Genomic DNA, 22,500 nt, shown 5'->3' with positions numbered 1-22,500 from the left:
AAGAAAATGGTGCACGGTAAAGTAGAATTATTATTTTTTTAAAGAAACCAAAATCTTATAAGAATTACAAAATATGTGTACACTTATCTTTACTAAGCCCATTTACACTTATTTATCAGCGTTCACACAAACATAAACACACCTAAAAAGTGTGCACTCAACGGCGTTAGACTCCACGGTGTGTCCTCATCAGCATTCTGGATCAGTTTGAGGCCGTGGAGGTCCTGAACAGTAAGGTCAATATAACCCATTAAATTTACTTAGAAACACATGGAAAGGCTAGAAGCCCAAGAGAGAAAGGGCGCTTTTTATCTTGGTTTAAAAAAAATATAAAGGAAAAGACTCGACCTTTTCTACCTTCGTTTTAGAGCCCCATTAACCGAAGTATTTTCAAGCAGTGTGTGTGTGTGTGTGTGTAGATATATAGGTGAATATACTTATAATTATTATTATGTGTTCATAACATATGTATAACCGTAAACGTAAAATTTGAAATTGCAGTGGAATGAGCTAAAATGTAATACTCGTAAGTACAATAAACCTAAAATATATCATGTTCAATCAGAGGCAAGAATGTCGGTTACCTTTACCTTTATGCAAAGGAACAAATATTTTTCTTATACCTTTCTTTGAAGACATTTCTTATCTCTATACAAGAAAGAACAAGTGATTCTGTATATATATATATATATATATATATATATATATATATATATATATATATATATATATATATATATATATATATGTGTGTGTGTGTGTGTGTACAGTATATATATACACATATATATATGTATATTTATACATATATATATATTGTATATATGTATACACACACACACACACACATATATATATATATATATATATATATATATATATATATATATATATACTGTATTCATGTATATATACATATACATGTATATATACTGTGTATATGTATATATATATATATAAATTTATATATATATATATAGATATATAGATATATACTGTGTATATATATATATATATATATATATATATATATATATATATATATTTTTATATATATATATATATATAATATGTATATGTATGTATTGTATAGTCACTAACACCAGTTTTTTAAACAATGTAAATAACAAATTCTACTTTTAGGAGTGTATACCACTTGAAATTCATGTATGATAAATGCTTCTGGCTGTGCAAGGATTCGAACCTATGAGTGTGAGGCGAAGCAAGGCTTGGCAAGGATTCGAACCTATGAGTGTGAGTCGAAGCAATGCCAGCATTTACCCCTTTACCAATCGAGCTATCATGAGAGTTAATAAGACCATTTGAAGTCCACTACATTTTCCTGTCAAATTCAGGAATGTGTTCTTAGACTTGAAATCAACCCATCCATACCATGATAACTGAGCACTGAGTTTGCTACACATGGTTATTTACCTGTTATAGCTCAAGTCCAGCTGATTCCCACTCAATATCCATAACTCCATTAATATCTAAAGTTTTTTTAACATCTTTTGGTAAAACTTCTAAATAGGTTTGCTGAAGGTAATCATCTGTTCCCTAGTTTGCAATTTGGTTTTCGTAAAGGCCTTGGAGCATGTGATGCCCTTCATACAATCTCCAGTGCTGTACAGAGATCCCTCGATTGTGGCTGGAAGTTGTATGATTGGTCTTGGTTTTAGTGCTGCCTTTGATTGTATTAATCATGAGGCCCTTGTTTTCAAACTCAAACGGTTAAGAGTGGGTAAGTCTTTTCTTAGTACCATTAATGAATTTTTAAGTAATAGATTGCAGAGTTGTTGTTGATGGGCACCATAGTAAGTATAAGAATGTGATACCTAGCATTCCCCAGGGTAGTGTTCTTGGCCCATTACTTTTCATGCTATATACACATGGCATGTGGTTTGGCCTAGAAAACAAGTGTGTTGCATATGCAGATGATACTACTCTATTGCATAGATTCCTTCTCCTGAATTTAGAGGTGTGGCTGCTGAATACCTTAATAGATATCTAGCTAAAATTAGTGTATGGTGCAAATTATGGGACATGAAGTTGAATCCTAACAAAACTCAAAGTATGATTGTATGACGAGGATTATTCTTCTCTCAGGTTTTCAGCTGCGGATTCTCATCTTAATATGTTGGACAGGAACTAACGGACTATTAAATCTCTTATTCCTGATATAGATATTAATCTCTGGCACCGTCGTTCAATTAATTCGTCATGCATGATGCATAAGAGTTTTCATAATTCTCAGCATCCTTTACATTCAAATCTTCCTGGACAGTATTGTCCTGTTCGTAATACTAAGTATGAGTTAATTCTAATAGTCATGAGGCACAATACTACACAGTATTCTAGAAGTTTTATTCTAGCTGTGACCTAAGTTGTGGAATGATCTCCTAATTGGATAGTTAAATCGATAGAACTTCAAAAGTTCAAACTTGCAGCAAATGTTTTTATGTTGAACAGGCTGACATAAGTCTCTTTTTATTGTTTATATGTGAATGATCTCTCTTAATGTTGTTACTGTACTTGAAATATTTATTTTTAATTGTTCATTATTTCTCACTAAGTTTATTTATTTTCTTATTTCCTTTCCTCACTGGGCTATCTTACCCTGCTGTAGCCCTTGAGCTTATAGCATCCTGCTTTTACAACAACGGTTGTAGCTTAGCTAGTAATAATAATAATAATGATAATCATGTTTTGCTGTTGCTGTGTCTTGACTCTGCTCCCTTTATCTCTCTCTGAAGATTAATCAATGCCTGGTGGCTTATGTTGTTAGTTGTTTTCTTCAGAAAATGCTTTCTTCTTGCTGTTCTGAAAGATATTTTGTCATTATTTAATTCATCCTTGCTGTTCATTATCCATCTTCCGGTGGTCCACCTGAAGTTTATTCATTTTGTATTGCCAGCTTTTGACTCATCTGCGCATGTAGTTATTCATGTTTTTTTTAAAAGCTGAAATGCCTTCCCTGTTTTGATGCGTCTTACTGCCATATCATTATCTGTCTCTTAGCAAATGTACTGCCTACCCTTGTTTTGTTCTGCTATTCTTCTGTTCTGCAGTGCCAGTCCAGTTCCAGTGACAACCCCAGATCCTGCTTGCTACCTTCTAAGCTTCACGGCCATCCATGCACTCATGCCAGTCCTTACTTTCCTGCTATTGTTAAAACTCCATTTCCAGCTTTAATAGTAGTGCCAATCTAAGTTCTGCAAGCACTAGCTATGGTTCATTGCTACAAATTCCATCTACATGCATCGTTAAGGGTGGCATTAGCCTTACTTTTGAATGTATGTATTGTGAGCTTCGTGGTTTTGCAAGTTATTCTACTTAAAATTAAAATTGGGGAATAGTATAGCAAGACCTATACAAGGTCATGTTTTCTGGTTGAGATTCCATTATATTATTTTGCACTCGCTCGACCAAACATTGGCTGTAATTGTAAGTTTTCGTTCGTCTCTGTAGTATGTAACATTATTTATCAGAATACATATGTGTGTATGTATTTCTAGCAATAGCGGATTCTTGAACTGTGATTCAGGTTATGAGTTATTCTCATGTTGTTTTGCAAAGCACTTTTCTTTGTAAACATTTAGTGATTTTATTTTCATATTTGAAAGGATTATAGCATTTTCCTCATGATTTCTTTGTTGATTTCATCTTAAATAGTTTAATTTCTTATTGCTTTTTTTTCACTTATTCTCTCAGACAAAAAACACAACACTTGCTCTGTAACCAATTTGGTTGAATTTTTTTTATACCTTACAACAAATCTTTTTGACCTCCATCTTCATACTTGTAACTAAGAACTGTTTTTCTACATGGATTGGTGTTTCTTGGAATAAGTTCCATTGCAGAATTCCCTAGTTTAAATCTTTTTTTCTATATGGATTGGGTTTTCTTGGAATAAGTTCCATTGCAGAATTCCCTAGTTTAAATCTTTTTTTCTATATGGATTGGGTTTTCTTGGAATATGTTACGTTGCAGAATTCCCTAGTTTTATTTTGGATGAACCTATTTTTATTTATTGAAACAGAATTGCGCCTGCAGAAGGCATATATTTTTACTATACAGCAGGACTTACTATTTATTGTTAGTAAAACGGTGAATGTGATTGCTGTGAAATTATTCTTAATTTTTTGCTGCAAATTTTATAAATATGTATGCAGTTTATCAGAACATACATTGATAACATTTACTTAATTACCCGCTAATTTTTTTTTTCTACATCTTAACCTGAATGCATTTTCTTATTACCAAAGCACATAACCGGGCATTGCTGATTAGTATGGCGAGCTGGTTGTGGAATTCATTTAATCGTTTAATTGTATGTAAGGGATACGTAAACCCACTACCATTAACGTAGTGCAAAGGAAATGAATTAATGCAGATGTTTGTCATGATTGATACCAAGGTCTGCTAGTTTATTGGTCTCCATGAGTAATGTACTATAATAATGTACATTTCCAGAAAGTTTCAACGACCCCTATTTTCCATGGATAAAGGGATTATGGCAGTATTTGTGTTAGTAGCTCGGACGAGAAAGGTAAAAGGAAAAGAAGCTTTGATACAAGTACCTACCAAAGGTAAAGCAGCCAAAGAGAATGGCACAAACTCCGGAACTCCCCCAGAGGAAACCGCAGTAGAATCTGACGAGAAGGTAGTCTGACGAGGAGAAAGGAATTTAAATTCAGAATGAAAATCTAGAAGACCAAAAGGAAAATGAAAACTCCAAGGAAGTCCCAACAAACATACAAGACGCAGTAACAACAAATCCCAATATGGAACAACCAAAGGGAAATTACAACAGAAAGGCTAAAGAGAAAGAAAGAGAGAGAGGTGTTCCGTGAAGAATTAACATACACTTATATGTTTCCAAAGAACAACACTTGTGCCCCAGTAATTCCAAGGACAGAAAAGAGCAACAACGCTCTTGGGCAATAACCAAGCAAAGGTCACTTGGAAATACAGAATTCACAAGAGGTAACATAGTCAGCCTTATAACAGAAAACATTAACAATGACATCACAAAAGTGATAAAAATAAAGAAGATTGAATAGAAGAATACAGCCAAATTCGCGAATTAAGCACCTGTTAAAATAAAAACACAAAAACATCTACAGCGCAAGGCAATAAGTAGACACGATTGCTTACAATCGCCAATTAATTGAAGAAGTCATCGTCATTCAACACAATGTTCAAGCATGGTCAACAAGGAAAAAGGCTCTCTCAAACACATACATGAAACTAAACCCAGATATAATACTATTAAAACTCTACAAATACTTTAAACGAGGAGCAAATGAAAATTTATATCTATTATGTCTACAGAAAGAATACTCAAAACGAAAGAAATGCAGGTGTAGCTACTGCAATTTAAACCCCCCATCAAACACAAGATAATAGACACTTGCAATTCAGACATGCTAATAGTGCAGATACAAACCACGAAAGGCCCAATAAACATTAGCACTATATATCAACCACTCAGAAGACCATTCCTCCCAAACAGACATTTTTCCGCTTTTACACACCAATATTCCTACATACATAATAGATCTAAATACAAGACACCCCTTTATAGGTCATCCATACACAAATAAAATAGGAAATGCACTAAATCAACACATAAACAATAATTTTTTAATGCATATAGGTGCAATGTTCAACTCAATGGCAAACAAACTGGATAAACAATGCGCCAGCAGACCTTACATCATACTAAAAAACATTAGAGCACACCTAAACTACAACATATCACCACGATCAATTACAGCAGCTGGTCATATCCCACTTATAATCAAACTCTCAACAAAACCAATAGTCAAAGAAATAAAAGACATACGCAACAATAAGAAAGCTAATTGGGAAATCTTTAAAGAAACAATAACTAGGAAGGAAGCCACACAGGAACAAGAAATAGACTTGAACAAGAACGAAACCACAACAGAAAACACAATAAACTCGGCAATAAACATGTCAGGATGCCAGAGAACTTAAAATCAATCAATAAATCGGCAATAAACAAATGTACGCCAAACATCTCAGAAATAATAAAATACTCTCCAATAACACACCCTAGATAGCGACTGTCTGAAATCACTTACTCAACAATTAAATTACCTACAAACAAACACCAATAGATGGATAAGGGTAACATACACCTTAATAAGACATCCAAAATGAAATAATTGAAGAATCCAACAGATTAAACAGAGAAAACTGGAACAACACAATAATAATACTAGGACAAACATACAAAGACCCAGAGAAATTCTGGGAAAAACTACAATGATTACTGGGGAAACCAAAAATAGACATACCATACTTAATCAGTAGTAATGGTGATAAAATAAAAGATGTGGAAGACCAAATTAAATTACTAACTGAAACATGGGCAAGCACATTCGAAATTACAGACCAAGAAAATGCAAATTTCGATAGGGATACAAAAACAGAAGTCCTCAACTTCCTACAAGAAATTAAGGAAAGATTAAACCCCTATCAAAATCCAGATCTGCAAAGACTGGGTGAAAACAACTACCTGAAAGCTGACATTAAAATACATGAGGTAATGAAAGCAGTGAAATCATTTAAACGCAAAGCACCAGGTAAAAGCGGCATAAATAAGCTAATGCTATCAAAATTATCGATGGTGGCATGGAGAAGAGTACGACATATACTTAACGGATTTTGAGCGAAGCGAAAAATCTATTTTTGGGTGAGATGGCCATGTCGTCCTGATGGAAGTTCCTTAAAGTAGCTTCCTAAGGGATATATGTACTACAGTGATATTCCCAGAGAATTTTACCTTTAGGTATCCAGAATTCTAACTCCTGGCGCGAATATCCTTAAAATTTCTCCAAAGGATATCGCATTATATCAGCGGACGTATTCTTGACACGCCTCCATAGCAATCTGCACCCCAAACAGCGTTGTGGCCTCAAGGAGGATGTGGCAAAAGGGAGCCGTCCAAAGGCTCTCCCCGCTCTCGTAATACTATTGGGAATACAACAGCGCCATTCCCACTACGGCGGACATTCCTTGTAGCATTGAGCGTGGTATTACAGATACAGTACCACGGGAGGGATACTGTGAAGATCTTTTCTTTTAGAAGAGATGGATGGGTCCATCAGGACGGCATGGCCATCTCACCCAAAAATAGATTTTTCGCTTTGCTCAAAATCCGTTTTTTGGGCTCAAGCCATGTCGTCGTGATGGAAGCATACCAGAGCATTAGTGTATCTGTGGATTTTTAATGAGTGCCTTAACCTTATAGCAACCTTTTCTATGGTCATGGGGACCACATGAGACAAGAGACGTTACCGTTATTCGTCACCATCACTAATCATAACCAATGTTAGTGCTTTCTGCCTCCTACAGGGAAGAGTCATTCGAGACAGTAGAAAAGGGATCTTGAGGTTAACATACATAGTATGACCAAACATAAGTACACACTGAATATACAAATAGTCTCATGGTTGTATATTTGCTAAAATAACATCAGTGTCTCTTATATCTATTATTTGATGCATACAAATATATGAAGGATACTTACTTTGGTAAGTTGAAGAACTCTGGCATGTATACATACAATTGTCTGGCGAAGGTGGACGCACTACATTCTAATAGACATTTATTACTAATAAATGACTCAAAGATGTTCAGTTAAACGAATGTAGTACGACAATGGGATTATACCTGTAACAAGAACAGAGACTATATTTCCTTCTTGAAGGAAGAAATGATGAGTGCCACTCTCAGACTGAAGAAAATTATAAAACATATTCTCTTCATAATTCCTGTACTGGTTACTTCTATCTGCACTGTGTACTTCGTACACCGGCACTAGTGCTATCTGTATAATTCCACACCTGGGATTTTGAACAGAGCCAGTGTTATCATGGTAACACTTAATTAAATTAAGTCACACCTAAGAAGGGTGACCTCTTCTCCCTTTAATTGACAGTCCCAGTCAATTAGCTGTTCATCGTAGAATTAGACGGCAGGTTAAATATTCTACCTGGCGTCACCACATATTGCTTCAGAACATGGATTTGTCTAGCATAGTGTATGTAAAACACTCTGGATGATTCTCATCCGTTACATGTGCGAGGACATGTGAGGTCCCAAACCAAAAACTGTTTACTACAGTAATTAGGGGGCAGGTTTTAATACACTACCTACCGTGCTCAAAGTCCATATACTGAAAGAAGTTCAGTGATGGAACAATCTTTCTCGGATCATGACCTGCGGGAGTACTGTCCGGATCCGCTCTACGAATAAAGTAGGTGAGCTTCGCCCTTAGTTGTTTTATGGATAAATTTGATCCAGAAGTTTCTCCTTTAAAGAGCTGTCCTCCCCTGAAGTCTGAAGTTCTACGAAGATAGACCTTTAGACACTCTACAGGACATAGAGAGACATCTTCCTTCAGAGGGCAGATTCTCCAGGGACCCCACCTCTTAGTGGGTAGCTCGGTTTTAGCGAGAAAGGATGGATCAGGAAATAGATTCAGTTCTCCCACTTCCGTGAACTGAATGTGACCCTCATCTCTGGATAGGGCCACTATTTCACTAACTCTAGCCCTGGAGGGGATAGCGAACAGAAAAATAACCTTTTGAGTTAGATCCTTAAGAGAACAATCTTCATTGTTCACAGATGAGGCATAATGTAAGACCTTGTCCAAAGACCAAGAGATGGGCTTTGGTGGTACCGCGGGCTTAAGCCTAGCACATGCCTTTGGAGGCCAGATCCACTTGAAAGGCATATAGGAGAGGCCTAGTCAAGGCTGACTTGCACATATTTATCGTATTGGCCGCCAGACCTTGGTTATGAAGGTGGACAAAGAAGGACAGACAGAAGTTTATTGAAATTTCTTTCGGTCCTTTTGCTTTGACAAACGCAACCCACTTTTTCCAGGAAGACTCATATTGTCTTCTAGTTGACTTGGCCTTGTATTCTTCTAAGAATTCTATATTGCCTTTTGAGATCCCAAACCTTTTTCTAACCGCTAGAGCGAGAAAATCATGAAATGAAGGGTTTGGGTTCTCTGTGATAAAACGAAGGCAGTTAATTTCTGAATCTTCGGAAATATACCTAGGGTCAGAGCTAGGACCAGCCTCATCTAGTCTATCAGCCCCACTAGAGGATCCTCGTATGGGGCTATATAGCGAGGTAGTTTCTTGAAGACGCTCGTGATGAAGAGGTCGAATTGCAGTTCTGGGACTTGTTCCCATCTGGGAGGGAATATGTCTGCGCCCATGGACCATTCCAACTCTATCGGTTTGTATCAAAATAGAGTATCCACCGTCACATCGTGGATCAGTTGTAAATGAACTGCTGGTAGGTGCCGTCCCTTTAAGAGAGGGATGGGTAACTTCACCAAGACTGAATGAGACGTTGGAATGTGACGTCTTATTATCGCTTCGGTGTCCCAGATCAGTCGTAGGGAGCCTGATCTGTGTGGAGGGGGCTTCCCCACCCATGAAAGGACCAGCAAAGTCTTGGGACTTTCGTGCTGTAATTTCTGTTAGAGAAGCGATTAAAGAGGGACCGATCTCAGTCTGTTTTGATCTCTTCAAGCGTTTGATGCGTGTTTTCTCCAAGCTCTTAACGCATCTTTCCGGTGTGCCCTTAGCACCAGGTCTGTCACTATAGCGAACTGGGGAAAGTTTAGCGCTTTTTCCTGTTGGCGTTTTGGTATTCTGACTGAATACCCGAGTCTCTTGACAGACCTCACGAGCTCCTTTTATATTTCCAAAGGAGAGGAGAGTTGATGTGACTGAGGGCTTCGATGGTTTTTTAAACATCGAAACCCCTGAGCTGGAGAAAGTCGAGACTTGTAGAAGCCTATCTTGCATCCGTGATGTCCCAGGAACTGGGTCATCTCTTTGAATGCACATTGGCCGGACACTTCGGGTGCTGCCCACTCCAGCCTCTTGATCAGGTAGATTAATACCTGAACTATTTCTAGGCTTGACTTTGACGTGACTAAGTTCGTCAATCCTTTGAAGATACTAAGGACTGTGAGTCCGGCACGTATCTTTCCTAGGATGAATGTTACTCTCTGTAACATGAATTCTAGATAGGAGGAAGGGGGGGTGGTTGACTGGAAGGTTCCGAAGGACACCTTTCAGGTCTGACAAGACTACGAACACCCCTAATTGGAACAAGGTCCATATGTTCAGAAGGATTAACATTCAGAACTTGCTGTTTTTTATGAACTTGTTGAGTGGCGACAAGTTCAGAATGACTCATTGATATCTTGAGTCCTTCTCGTGAACACAAAACGGCCTTCCCTGGAACTCGATGAGCTATAGTTTTCTTACCACCTGTATGCTCTATAGCTCTCAAGTATACTTCTCCAGGAGGGTTTTGAACTGTAGGAGAAGGTAAGGAAATGATGGTAGGGACATTTCTGTTTCCCATCAATGGGTCATCTTGAATAGGCTTTGGACCGAAGGATCGAAGGTCCTGCGATCCTGAGGGAAAATTCTTCCTAGCCGAAGCATCTTTATGCTTCGAGTAGTCAGTAGGCTTAGACTTTTGACCATCTGCCTGTAGCACTGTGGTCACTGGAAATTGTTGGATGTTGTTGAGCAGCCCGGATATTTCCAGCATTTTCGATCTTCTTTTTAGGTTGGGGACCCACAATCACAGAAGATTTTCTCTTTGAAGGAATGCCCCATTTTTGGAGAAGACTTATGTTCTCCATGGTGGCGTTCTTAATTACTTCCTTAATGACCTTGTGTGGGAAGAGGTCTTTACCCCAGATGTTGGAAGATATTAGCTTCCTTGTTTCGTGTTTCACTGTTGCGTCAGCGAACACAAACTCTCTGTATGCTCTCCTGGCCTTCATAAAGGCGTAAAGGTCCTTCACCAAGATAGCCATATGCATTTTGGCTATGACCATGAGTATGCCTGGGGTACTTTCATAGGTTGAACACAACTCTATGTAGTTTCGTAGAGAAAGGGATGTCGCAAGTCTCTCCTTTGACTCATGTTTATTACACAAGAGCAACTCAGACAATTTTGGAGACATACCTTGAATTGTCGACTTGCGATGTCCTTGTCTAATTTTCCTACTGAAAATGTCAAATGGACTTCCTTCCAATCCTTTTCCTGTCCGGGAAAAGCTGGTGACAAAGGCTTGCACTCATCGAGTGTGGGACATGGCTTACCTGCCTCTACCGCTTTGGCAACAGAAGTAAATGCCTTCCCCATGAAGGGGAATGAGAGTGAAGTAGGAGCAAGAAAGGAAGGGTGTCTGTTATTCAGTGAGAATACCTTCGACTCTGAATAACCCGCCTTTCTCAGACTACCTGAAAGGATAGTCTGTGCCTTATCATGGTCGAGAATCAAGACCTCCTTTGGTTCCGCTCCTTTTCTAGACTTTGGTTCGTACTTCAGTCGAACCCAACAATTAGGGAAAGCATCAAAGCTTGGCCAAAATTGAATTTTATCCAAAGGAACAGCATCTATTTTCTGAGATGTAGAGATTACCATTTGAAATTGGCATCTGCTCCGCAAACCTCCAGGGATTGGTTATAGAGCATGTTGGTAGGTCTTGATTCAAGGGTCGTTTGACTGACCCCTGGGAAGCGACAAGAGAAGCTTTACGAGGCTCTATCATGCGTTTTACTTCCTGCTTTTCGTTTTGTTTACGAAAGCTCTTTATTTGATTCTTCAGCTGGATACATAATTGTACCACATTATCCAATAGAGGGGTTGAAGACAAAGATGTCGACATCGATGGCTCTATAGCCGGCATAGGCGGAGGAAATTCCAACACAACATTTTCCTCTTCTACCCTGGGGCACTTCTTGCCCTTAATCCCAAAGGTTTTCTGGCCGTCAGGGGATGTAGTTGGCTCCTGAAGCACTGCTGTTTCCTCACTTGCTTCCGGAAATAGTAGCTTACGCATCCTATCATTAGGTAGGAAAGGACCCGGAGAGATCTTTTGAAAGCCTCTCACCCAGTTGCGTAATTTATATTGAGCTGTATCCCTAATCTCCGTAGACTTGGGATTTTCAAAACCTTCGGACATTAATGTCTGACATATATTGCAAACCTGTGGGTTCCAATAATGTAGGGATCCGGAAATAATATTGCATGGGGCATGAAACCTGCAAGTATTATGACCGTAAAAATACTTACTCTTGGCCTTGCAGAGGACTGCAGCACAAGGTATCTGGTGTTCCTCCTGTAAAGAAAGGAAAACCAAATGAGTATACAATGGATTATCTCCTTGACAATCAACATGCAAATGTCCTTTACAATAGAGTAGCTTAGGATAGTAAGCTATAAAGGGATAGTAGGAGATACATACTTGTGTACCCCTGTGAGCAAATGCTGTTGCCTCCCCTCAGGATTAACTACATGGAGATTTCTCTATAGAGTAACTCCAAGTAAAAGGACTCTTACCCCTAGGGGTAGAGAAGTATCAAATCACTGTCCCAAAATAATGTTAATACTGTGGGGTCAGGATGACTGATTCTTGATCAGAATATTGAAGAAAACTTATTCATTCAATATATGAACGGTACCAGCAGAATGCTCGTACAAGGGTACCTAAGGTATGTCAGAAAATACTACTGTATCATGGTACTGTAGTTTTCTAATTGCAGTAAGTCTATATTGCAATTTACTGGAACTGTACATCATGTATTGTAGTCTAGTCATTATGCTTCCTTCATAGTAGCATATGACAGTATGGTCCATCTAGCATGAAGCCAGCTGGACTAGGAAAATAAAGACATATATTTGTATATCCCACTCAGCCTATTTGCTGTAGTCTTCCTACTATATTAAAATATAGAGTTTCCTGATCAGGGAGACTCAAGGAAAAAGGCTGCACCCTTTAAGGGTTAGGAGTGTCTTACTCCTGCCTTGAAGTGTTTAATATTGTAGGGTAATCCTAATACTGATTTCTAATCAGGATATTGAAGAAATCATATTCATTCAATATAGGATTGGGCTCAGCAAATGCCTGTGTTGGATATCCAAAATATATTGGAAATAACTACTAGTATAAACTATATAGTAGTTTTCTATCTGCAGTATATTCTATAATGCAGATATACTGGCTACCTGTATAAAATATACAGTAGTTCAGCCGGCATGTAGCCGGCATAGCTAGGTCTTGCCGGCATACCCGGCATGCTAGCTAGAGAGAGAGAGATAGCATGGAAAAAAAGCTACTCCTTACTGTGAATGTATACAGTAATTAAGGATGTAAAAGTCTAATTTGACTGCCTTTTCCCAGAGAGAAGGTTCTAATAGAAGGGGGGAATGTACCATTCAGGCTTCCATGCAGCTACAGTACTATTGCCGACAAGGTACCGCCGATACACTGCCGGCCGGCAAGTCCAGCAGTACCAGTACAGTCGGCGTGCTGCCATCGGAGTCAGCACTATCTGTGCCGGCCTGAACGGCAGTACCCCGGCAACAGGACCTGCAGCAGCAGTCCAAGGGAGGACTGAAGAGCCTTGGGAACAGAAGGGACTTCCCTCTCACGGCCATCATGGTCGCCGGCAGCCATCTTGGCTGCCGCAGTTGCCGGGTAGGCCGGCAATTGCCGACAGATGATGTGGTTGGCGGCAGTATGCTCTGCCGTCAGCCAAAGACATGGCTCGAGAGGGAGTCTGGCTGGCTCCGGCAACCTACCAGCAAAGGAAGGTTGCGAGATGCCAGCCTAAAGAAAGACAATGGCTAAGCCATCAAAAGAGGACAGTGGGGTAGGGAACAGGGTCCTGTAATGAGTGTGAAAGGAACTGGCAAAAATTGTCAATCCTACCACCTGTAAAAGAAACTCTGTTTCGGTATCGGCAGAATCACAGGGAACAGGAGAGACTCAGTTCTCCAACCCAGAGATTGCCGACACAGTTAAGGGGATGGCGGCACTGCCGCCTTCTCTTAACAAAGAAGAAACAGAGTTCCAGTGCCACGTATCCTAGGCTAAAGAAAATTACTCTTCAGCCCAGAGTACTGTGGCATAGGACTAGTCTTTTAGTCGCAAGGAGAAGATGGTATCCTACCATAACTTCAAGTGCGGCTAATGAGGGCTAACCTCCATTGCCGGCCACCTGGCCGGCAGGGGAATGATGGTATCCTACAACCCATTCGCCCTGCCGGCAGGTCGCCGACATTAGACTAAATACTCTGAGATTCTGACTGAATCCCAAAACCCGATGGTATACCACAACCAACGGTTAAGGGAAGAGGCAGGACAAACCCTAAGTTAGCCATGTCTGAATAAAATTCAAGGCACGGCTATTAGGGTTGTAGCCTGAGGCTACACTCAGAGGGAAAGAGATTACCCTTAAGTCTCCAAAGAGACGTGTAATGTTTCATATCATTATTGGAGGTATCAGTCTCCACTGAATGAAAGCAAAACACGAGGGTAACCGGGGAAAGTCGAACGTATAGTAAAACGTCTAGGTAAGGTTACCTAGGCTATACGAGATCTCGGTTACCTAAATCACCGAAACTCTCACTATACGATCGACAGAGAAAAGGGAAACAAAAATTATGCACATTATCAAAACTTTACAAGAGTAATTGCCTAAATAGCTAAATAATTAAAATAATTAAATAAAGCTATTAAAAACTGGAAGTCGTTCTGCTATCTAAATAACACATGCCTAATGAACGACGGCGCCTCCAGTAATTGGCCTAGCTCTTAAACACAATAAAATACTCTAATTTCATTGTGAAACAGGAGCTAAAATATACTCATAGTAAAGACCCGATACTCAACTTTCCAGAGGCGGAAGATGATGGAATAAGCATAATAATAATAATCCTGTAAAACGATCGAAAAGTTAGATCACCAGGAAATATCACCGTGCGAGATCGCTACAAAAAAAAAGGAATGTCCGCCGTAGTAAGAATGGCGCTGTTGTATTCCCATTAGTATTACGAGAGTGGGGAGAGCCTTTGGACGGCTCCCTTTTGCCACATCCTCCTCGAGGCCAAAACGCTGTTTGGGGTGCAGATTGCTATGGAGGCGTGTCAAGAATGCGTCCGCTGATATAATGCGATATCCTTTGGAGAAATTTTAAGGATATTCGCGCCAGGAGTTAGAATTCTGGATACCTAAAGGTAAAATTCTCTGGGAATATCACTGTAGTACATATTGTATATCCCTTAGGAAGCTACTTTAAGGAACTTCCATCACGACGACATGGCTTGAGCCCAAAAAACTTTACACTCTCAATGGGATACTACCCAAAACCAAACAAAGAAGGAATTCTCATACTTTCTCCCAAACCAGGAAAACACCCAAAATCAGCCAGCAAACAAAATATCAATTACTCTGCTGGAAGTGCTGGGAAAAGTGTTTAAAAAAATCATAAACACAAGACTAAGGAAATTCCTAGAAAGTAACAATAAACTGTATAAACATCAACATGGTTTCAGAACAGGGAGAAACACTGAAATTGCCCTTATGGAAATTTACAAAACAATAGCCATGAATCGACTAAACAAAAAACACCAGTGTAATATAACTTGCCTTGATATCTCCAAGGCATTTGATAAAGTAATGCATGACGGCCTCAAATATAAAATACTCCAACTGGAACTACTAACAAAAATGTAAAAACTCCTCTGGAACTACTAACAAAAATGTAAAAACTCCTCTGGAACTACATCAAAGACAGATCTGTCAGAATACGTAGCAGAGATGGAAACTAGGTGAAACAATAGATATAAAAAGTGGGGTGCCACGGGGGCTATACTATCCCCCACTCCTTTTATTATCTTCACAGAAGATATGCCAACCACTCTCGAATATGCCAAAAGAACTATGAAAATATAAACCGACAGATAAAATTAATAAATGATTACGAAAATAAGTGGAAAATAAAGAAAACAGCAACAAATTCCAACTCTTTATCTGTATCAAAATGCAAACCAGATCCAATAACAGTAAACAACATAAATATTCCATTCAATAAGGAAGTTAAAATCCATGGTCTTTCTGTTAAAAGAACTTGCATAAGCTGCCATATTAAACAAAATCTCTAACTGGCAAAACACAGAAAAGGGGTATTAAAACGTTTCAAACTATTGGATAAAAACATAATAAATCTCTACAAAAGCCTGGCTCATTCAAAGATGAAAACCCTACAAAAATTCCAAAATGGAAACATAAGAAACATTCGTGGCAACAACAACAACAACAATAATAATGAAAACATCGAAACACTCCATGATATATGTAATCTTGAACCAGTTAATGTCAGGTACCGCAGAAGGGCCACACAAGCCTGGGAAGGATTCAAAAACATTTACCCAGAACTTGCAACAAGGGAGGAAATAAGACACCCAAAACGACCATTCCTGGTAGAAAAGGATAGCTTCATTCATTTCTCAGGACGAACCAAATCCAGAGTATTGAAATAAAACAAAAGGTAAATGAACATAGATAACTAAACAAACCATAGAAAAAGGATTAATCAGGAAAAGACTAAGTCCCTCGGAGGCTGGCAGTAGTAGTCCACAAGGCATGATGTTGGCACAAGCAACCAACAAAATAGAGCCATTAGTTCTGCCCCAATCTTTTCACCCCCCCCCCACTGTACTTCATTTTAACACTTTCCCCTCCAATCCTTCCAAAATCTTAATTCCCCCCTCCCACCATCCAGTCCCCCTACACTGTAGCTATAGCTGTAACTGTAGACTAGGATTAAAGATGTGTGGCAACTTGCGTTATTGCCTACCAACTTTACAAGATTAGGGTCAGATTCCAATTCAACTGAATACAAATGGATTGTTGAATTATGCTATGCTTGCTTCGAGCATGTAGTTTATTTAATTGCCAAATATTGTAAACACCTTTATATTTTTTTTTATCTCTTTGGACAAATCAATAACTGTTAAGCTTTGCTCTCTCCCATTATTAATGGTATGACTTTGTTACGACTGTAATATTTTTTTTTTTTTTTTATTTATACCGTCATCTATACGCTATAATTATATCAAGGAATTTCCACGTGAGCTCAGCACTTATGCTTGGGAGGTATGCATGCAACGCTCCTTATAGACCAACAACGTTAATTTTCTCTTGAGGCACCTATGATAATTTGTTATACCGCCCAGTACCAGAAGTTTTTCCAGCATTATTAGTGGCACTGCATGTAAGGTTAAAAGAGGTTCTAATATCAGTAGAAAGAGCCTTGCATCATTACTGGAGTTTATTTTCTTTAATTATTGTTTATGCATAGATGGTATGTATATTTGCTTACAGAATTCATCTTTTGCTAACTATTTCGTATTTTATCCTTTATCTGCAATTGTAGAAGGAAAAGTAGAATACCACAAGCTCAAGAGCTACCATAAGGAAAGCAATTCGATATAGAAAGAGAAATTGAACGTTGAAGAATGCATTAAAAAATAGCAATACAGTAATAAAGAAAACCAAATAAAATGAATAACAAAGTAAAATTATTAAGATAAATTGCACCTAGGCACTATTCTTTAGAAGCCTTCATTTGTAAATTAAATGCTTTTCACGTTTGTTTCCTGTGAATATCCGTGAATAAAGGTATGATATAATACATGCTTGTTCTGCATTATCTATTCATCAACAAGTAGTTGGTATATTTGTTTTCGTAGAGTCATAGAATCAAGTTTCATTTCAATGGTACAAGTCAATGGATGGGCGGGATTGTTGAATTCTGATCGATGGTTTGGTATGTCAAATCATCTTCTCTCTGGACCCGACTTTGAACCTAAAAAAATGACCGCCAGACCGTGAAATGAAACGCTAGGAAGTATTACCACTGCTGATCCTTTTACGGTGCTAGAAAACCTAGTATTACACACTGATGATAACAATATGTGGGACCCATAACGAAGTCTCTGAACAATTTAATGACATAAAAACTGCTGCCACACTTTCCAGTACTGACCTTGGAAAGGATTTCTTCCCCCAATAATAATAATGTTTTAGTCATGGACACCTTAAATGGATTTAGTAAACCATAAGTGTACCAGGGTGCTGAATGATCTCACAGGCCCCAGCGCCGAGCTTAGTGGGATATATAACCATAATCCGTAAACTGCAAGTAATAATGGTAATGAAACAATAGTTGTTTAATAGGCAAAATATATATTCTATTAGATCAGCTATCAAGCATTTAAACATATCACCTTAGCTATTCGCTATTTTAGTTTTATAAAGTATTTTTACTTTGAAAATTTTCGTAGATTTTACCACAGTATAGTCTTTCCTTAAAACATAGAGCTTTACGACTATTATGTTTTTCAAGTGTCACAATCCTGTAGTGTTTGTCCAGCCATGGTATTGCCACGCCCTGTTTTGTCACATATCTCTTTACGGCATATGACTTTCGGGCTTTTACTCGCTACGAAAAAGATGCTTATCATGTTTCCTCTATTCCCACGTGCGTGTCAGGTCCAAGTATCATGGTTTCATAGATTCTTTTCCTTGAAATGGCGACACTCTTGCTATCGACGGTATGATAGAGCTATTTTTTTTTATGAAAGACCACTTTGTTGCATTACCTTTTCTGCCATATACCTGATTCCAAACCTTTGCATAATACTCCCCTTTATTTAAATCCCCTCCAACTTATTCGTATATCCTGATTTAACTTTTCTTCCCAAGTTTCAAGAATTCACATCCTTTACCTCACAGTGGTAATGCCGCTTTATTCCTCCATGATTTCCTTATTTCCTTATATTTTTATTTTTTTATGCTTTTAATGCGTGATATGATTTTCCTTATCATGGAGACATCCTCATGCTCCAGATCTACTATTTCATATGTTGTATTTTGTGTGCGTTTCATCTCATACTGAAAAGTAATTATAACAATATTTTTTCTGTTTTCAGTGTCTTCATGCTCAATATTGAAATCGTTGGTTTTTGGCAAATGTTTTGCTACAATGTACGTAGACTTTTGAATTTTAGAATTACCCATTTTGAAACTGATTATGATACCTTTAAAGTAAACATATATTTGTATGTGCAAGTGGGATATGTGAGTTAAGATTGGATGCTCAGTTGAATGTTAATATAAAACTATGAATTATATAGTTTGCCTCTGATTTTTTTTCTTTACTTTCATATATTTTTTTTATTCATACGCTATTTTTTTTTTTTTAAATTATCGTTATTTTTCTTTTTTGTGTAATACGTTTGGACACGATTTAGAAAAAAAGACCCTGCTAACAGAGAAGGATTACGGAAAAATAAATTCTTCAACCTTATAACTTTTTCCCTATGAAATTCATCGATAAATCTGATTGCCTATACTCGGTTGACTCTACTTAGTAGAGGGTTGGGAAATGGTGTAAAGCTCACTAGTATTTAATACTGTAATCTAACTTGTTAACTGTTATGTCCTCAACTGGCATGATTGGTAACCACCTTGCTTTTAATTGAAGAGTCGAGGGCTCGATTTCAATGTGAGATAGAAATTTATTACTGTTGCACACGATAGTGCGTCTTGATTTTCGAAACACGCAACGCACACCTCTGCAAAACTGCTGTATCTACCTTGCAAATTGGCTCACATGTAAATTTACTCGATGAATTAGGTGTGACATATTACAGTTTAAAAGGTTATGAAAATTAGTGTGATAATCATTTAATTCGATGAAATCTACTGTATCCTATATTTTCTCAGAAACAACCACAGTTCATTTTACATTTCAGTTTCCTTTCAATTTTTTTTTAAATTTTCAAATACCATTGTAATTAGAGAATATATATATATATATATATATATATATATATATATATATATATATAATATATATATAATATATATATATATATATATATATATATATATATATATATATATATATATATATATATATATATATATATATATATATATTTATTACACACACGCGTGCTCACACACGCGTACATACAGATGTGTCAACTGCGTGATGGAAAGCGTTGAAAGTGAATCAAATGGGAGTTTAACACACCCATTCATTGCCAGCCAACAGGGTGGGACTCTCCTGACTCGGTCCTTACTAGGCGGAGAAACAATGGATAGAGGAAGTCTAATATTTACCGAAGGCTCCATAAGTCCTCAGGATGTCAAGTGTGTTTGCCCGATGAAGTAGGACGGCCCCTCCTCACTCATTCTTGAAGCGCGGATGCATTCTAAATTTTTTTTTTCTTTTTTTTTACGGAGAGCGCCCAAGTTTTTCTCAACCTCTTCAGAAGTGAAACGCTTTTCGACCTAGTTATTGCTCGTTCCAACCCAGGGTTTGATTGGTAAAGAGGAGGAGGTGCAGTTGTAAATGAGATCTGCTCTCTCTCTCTCTCTCTCTCTCTCTCTCTCTCTCTCTCTCTCTCTCTCTCTCTCTCTCTCTCTCTCTCTCCCCCCGCGGTGCAGGAATATTTTCATAGTAAAAGATTTTTACCATATAAAGTATATTGCGTAATTTAGATGTGACATCGTAATTTTGAATGTTACGTTTGATTTTCATTGTCCATAGCTAAACCCTCGTCATCACACTCTGTAAGATTTATGTCCAAAGCAGTCTGGTAACGGGCTCGATTATGTTAATTCACAATATACAACTGAGACACACATGTATATGTATATATATATATATATATATATATATATATATATATATATATATATACATGTATATATATATATTATATATATATATATATCTATATCTATCTGAGAGAGAGAGAGAGAGAGAGAGAGAGAGAGAGAGAGAGAGAGAGAGAGAGAGAGAGAGAGAGAGAGAGAGAGAGAGAGAGAGAGAGAGAGAGCGAGAGAGAGAGAGAGAGAGAATGTCACGTAAACATTGTTACTAATATCAATCACCGTTATTTGTATTTAACGGTCTATATACTGTATATATCAAGAGTGACTATACATTTGTACTTTTAATAAATCATGTTTGTAAATTTGTTTCGATGTCGAGCTCTAATTGTGGTTGTTTCTTGTAAGTGAATGAAAAAAAAAAAAACTTATCTAATGTTATGCTTTGCTGAGTGATTCGAAACCGGTATCCGGTCATAATTAGGTTTCAGTAACACACGTTTTAGTTCTTAAAATTTATTTAGTACATACAATATATACATCGTGGCGAGAAATTCGACACGCTAGCTTTACAAAAGGGACTAAAATACAGTAAAAGGAAGATCACATGTTTTGTCTCTAATGCATATGGTAGGGAGAGAGGTTTGGTTGGTGGGTACAGGAGATAGAAGGGTGATGAGGATTTTCGAGGGTGGGGGCATGGCCGCTGAAGTTTGGGAGCGGAGAGTCTACGACACTGAAAACCACAAAATGTCATAAAGATCACGAGAGGTCATGGAAAGCGTCTTTCTCAGGGTTAATGCTCATCGTTTTAGAATCGGAAAACCTTTCTAGCAGTATGCTTCCTCAACGCAGCCCTTAACTCACCTTAGGAGATGAGCTGTTTTGATGAGTTAGTAGCTGTTTGTAGATATGCTTGAAGGTTTGTTTGAATTTCCTCCACAAATTAGAGAGAAAGAAAAATTGGTAATTTGAAGACGCCTTTAAGAAAACGACCATCATTGCAATAGGAAAGTTCACATGATATGATATGGTAATTTTTTGGCACCCGATTTTCAGGACTTTACATCAAATTGTTCTGGGGTGAGTTGGTGATAGTTATAGTGACCAAAGGAATTAATATGTTCATCATAGTGCATGCAATATGAAATGCATCTAACGCCTCAGATACAAGTTGGAGAATTCTATCATAGCTTTTGCATTCTCTCTAGCTGGAAAGTGTTTTGGGATCTTCTTAAACGGGAATATTTGTTAAGCTCGTGTCAGGAGCTTTTTTTATCTTTACTTTTTCAATCGTACATGAGTTTTCAGATTACACACACACACACACACACACACACACACATATATATATATATATATATATATATATATATATATATATATATATATATATATATATATATATGTATGTATATGTAAGAATATATTATACTGTATATACATATATATATGTATATATATATAAAATATAGTATATATATATATATATATATATATATATATGAAATATATATTAAATATATATTTATATTATATATATAAATAATATATATATATGTATATATATTCATATATATATATATATATTTATATATATTCATATGTATATGTATATATATGTATATATGTATATATATATATATATATATATATATATATTCATATATGTATATATTGGTATGTATATATATACAGTATATATGTATATATATGTATGTATATGTATATCTATATATATATATGTATATGCATATATATATAAACGTATATGTATATATATATATATATATATATATATATATATATATATATATATATATATATATATATATATATATAAAAACATCACCATTACTAGGATGTACAATTCATTAGTATTATGAAGCTGTATAGAACACAGTAAAATTCCAGTTCCGTAGGCTCTTATTACATTTTACAAT

The 22,500-nt window shown here is 37.1% G+C and overlaps 1 long non-coding RNA gene across 3 annotated transcripts in view; it reads left to right on the top strand.

The window, feature by feature from the left end:
- LOC137627501 (uncharacterized) overlaps positions 1 to 22,500 on the top strand; it is a 742,199-nt gene that overhangs the window by 93,319 nt on the left and 626,380 nt on the right. The window lies entirely within an intron of this gene.

This window comes from Palaemon carinicauda, chromosome 2 (genome assembly GCF_036898095.1).
Source record: "Palaemon carinicauda isolate YSFRI2023 chromosome 2, ASM3689809v2, whole genome shotgun sequence".
Lineage (NCBI taxonomy): Eukaryota > Metazoa > Arthropoda > Malacostraca > Decapoda > Palaemonidae > Palaemon > Palaemon carinicauda.
This window is presented reverse-complemented; position numbering and strand designations above follow the sequence as displayed.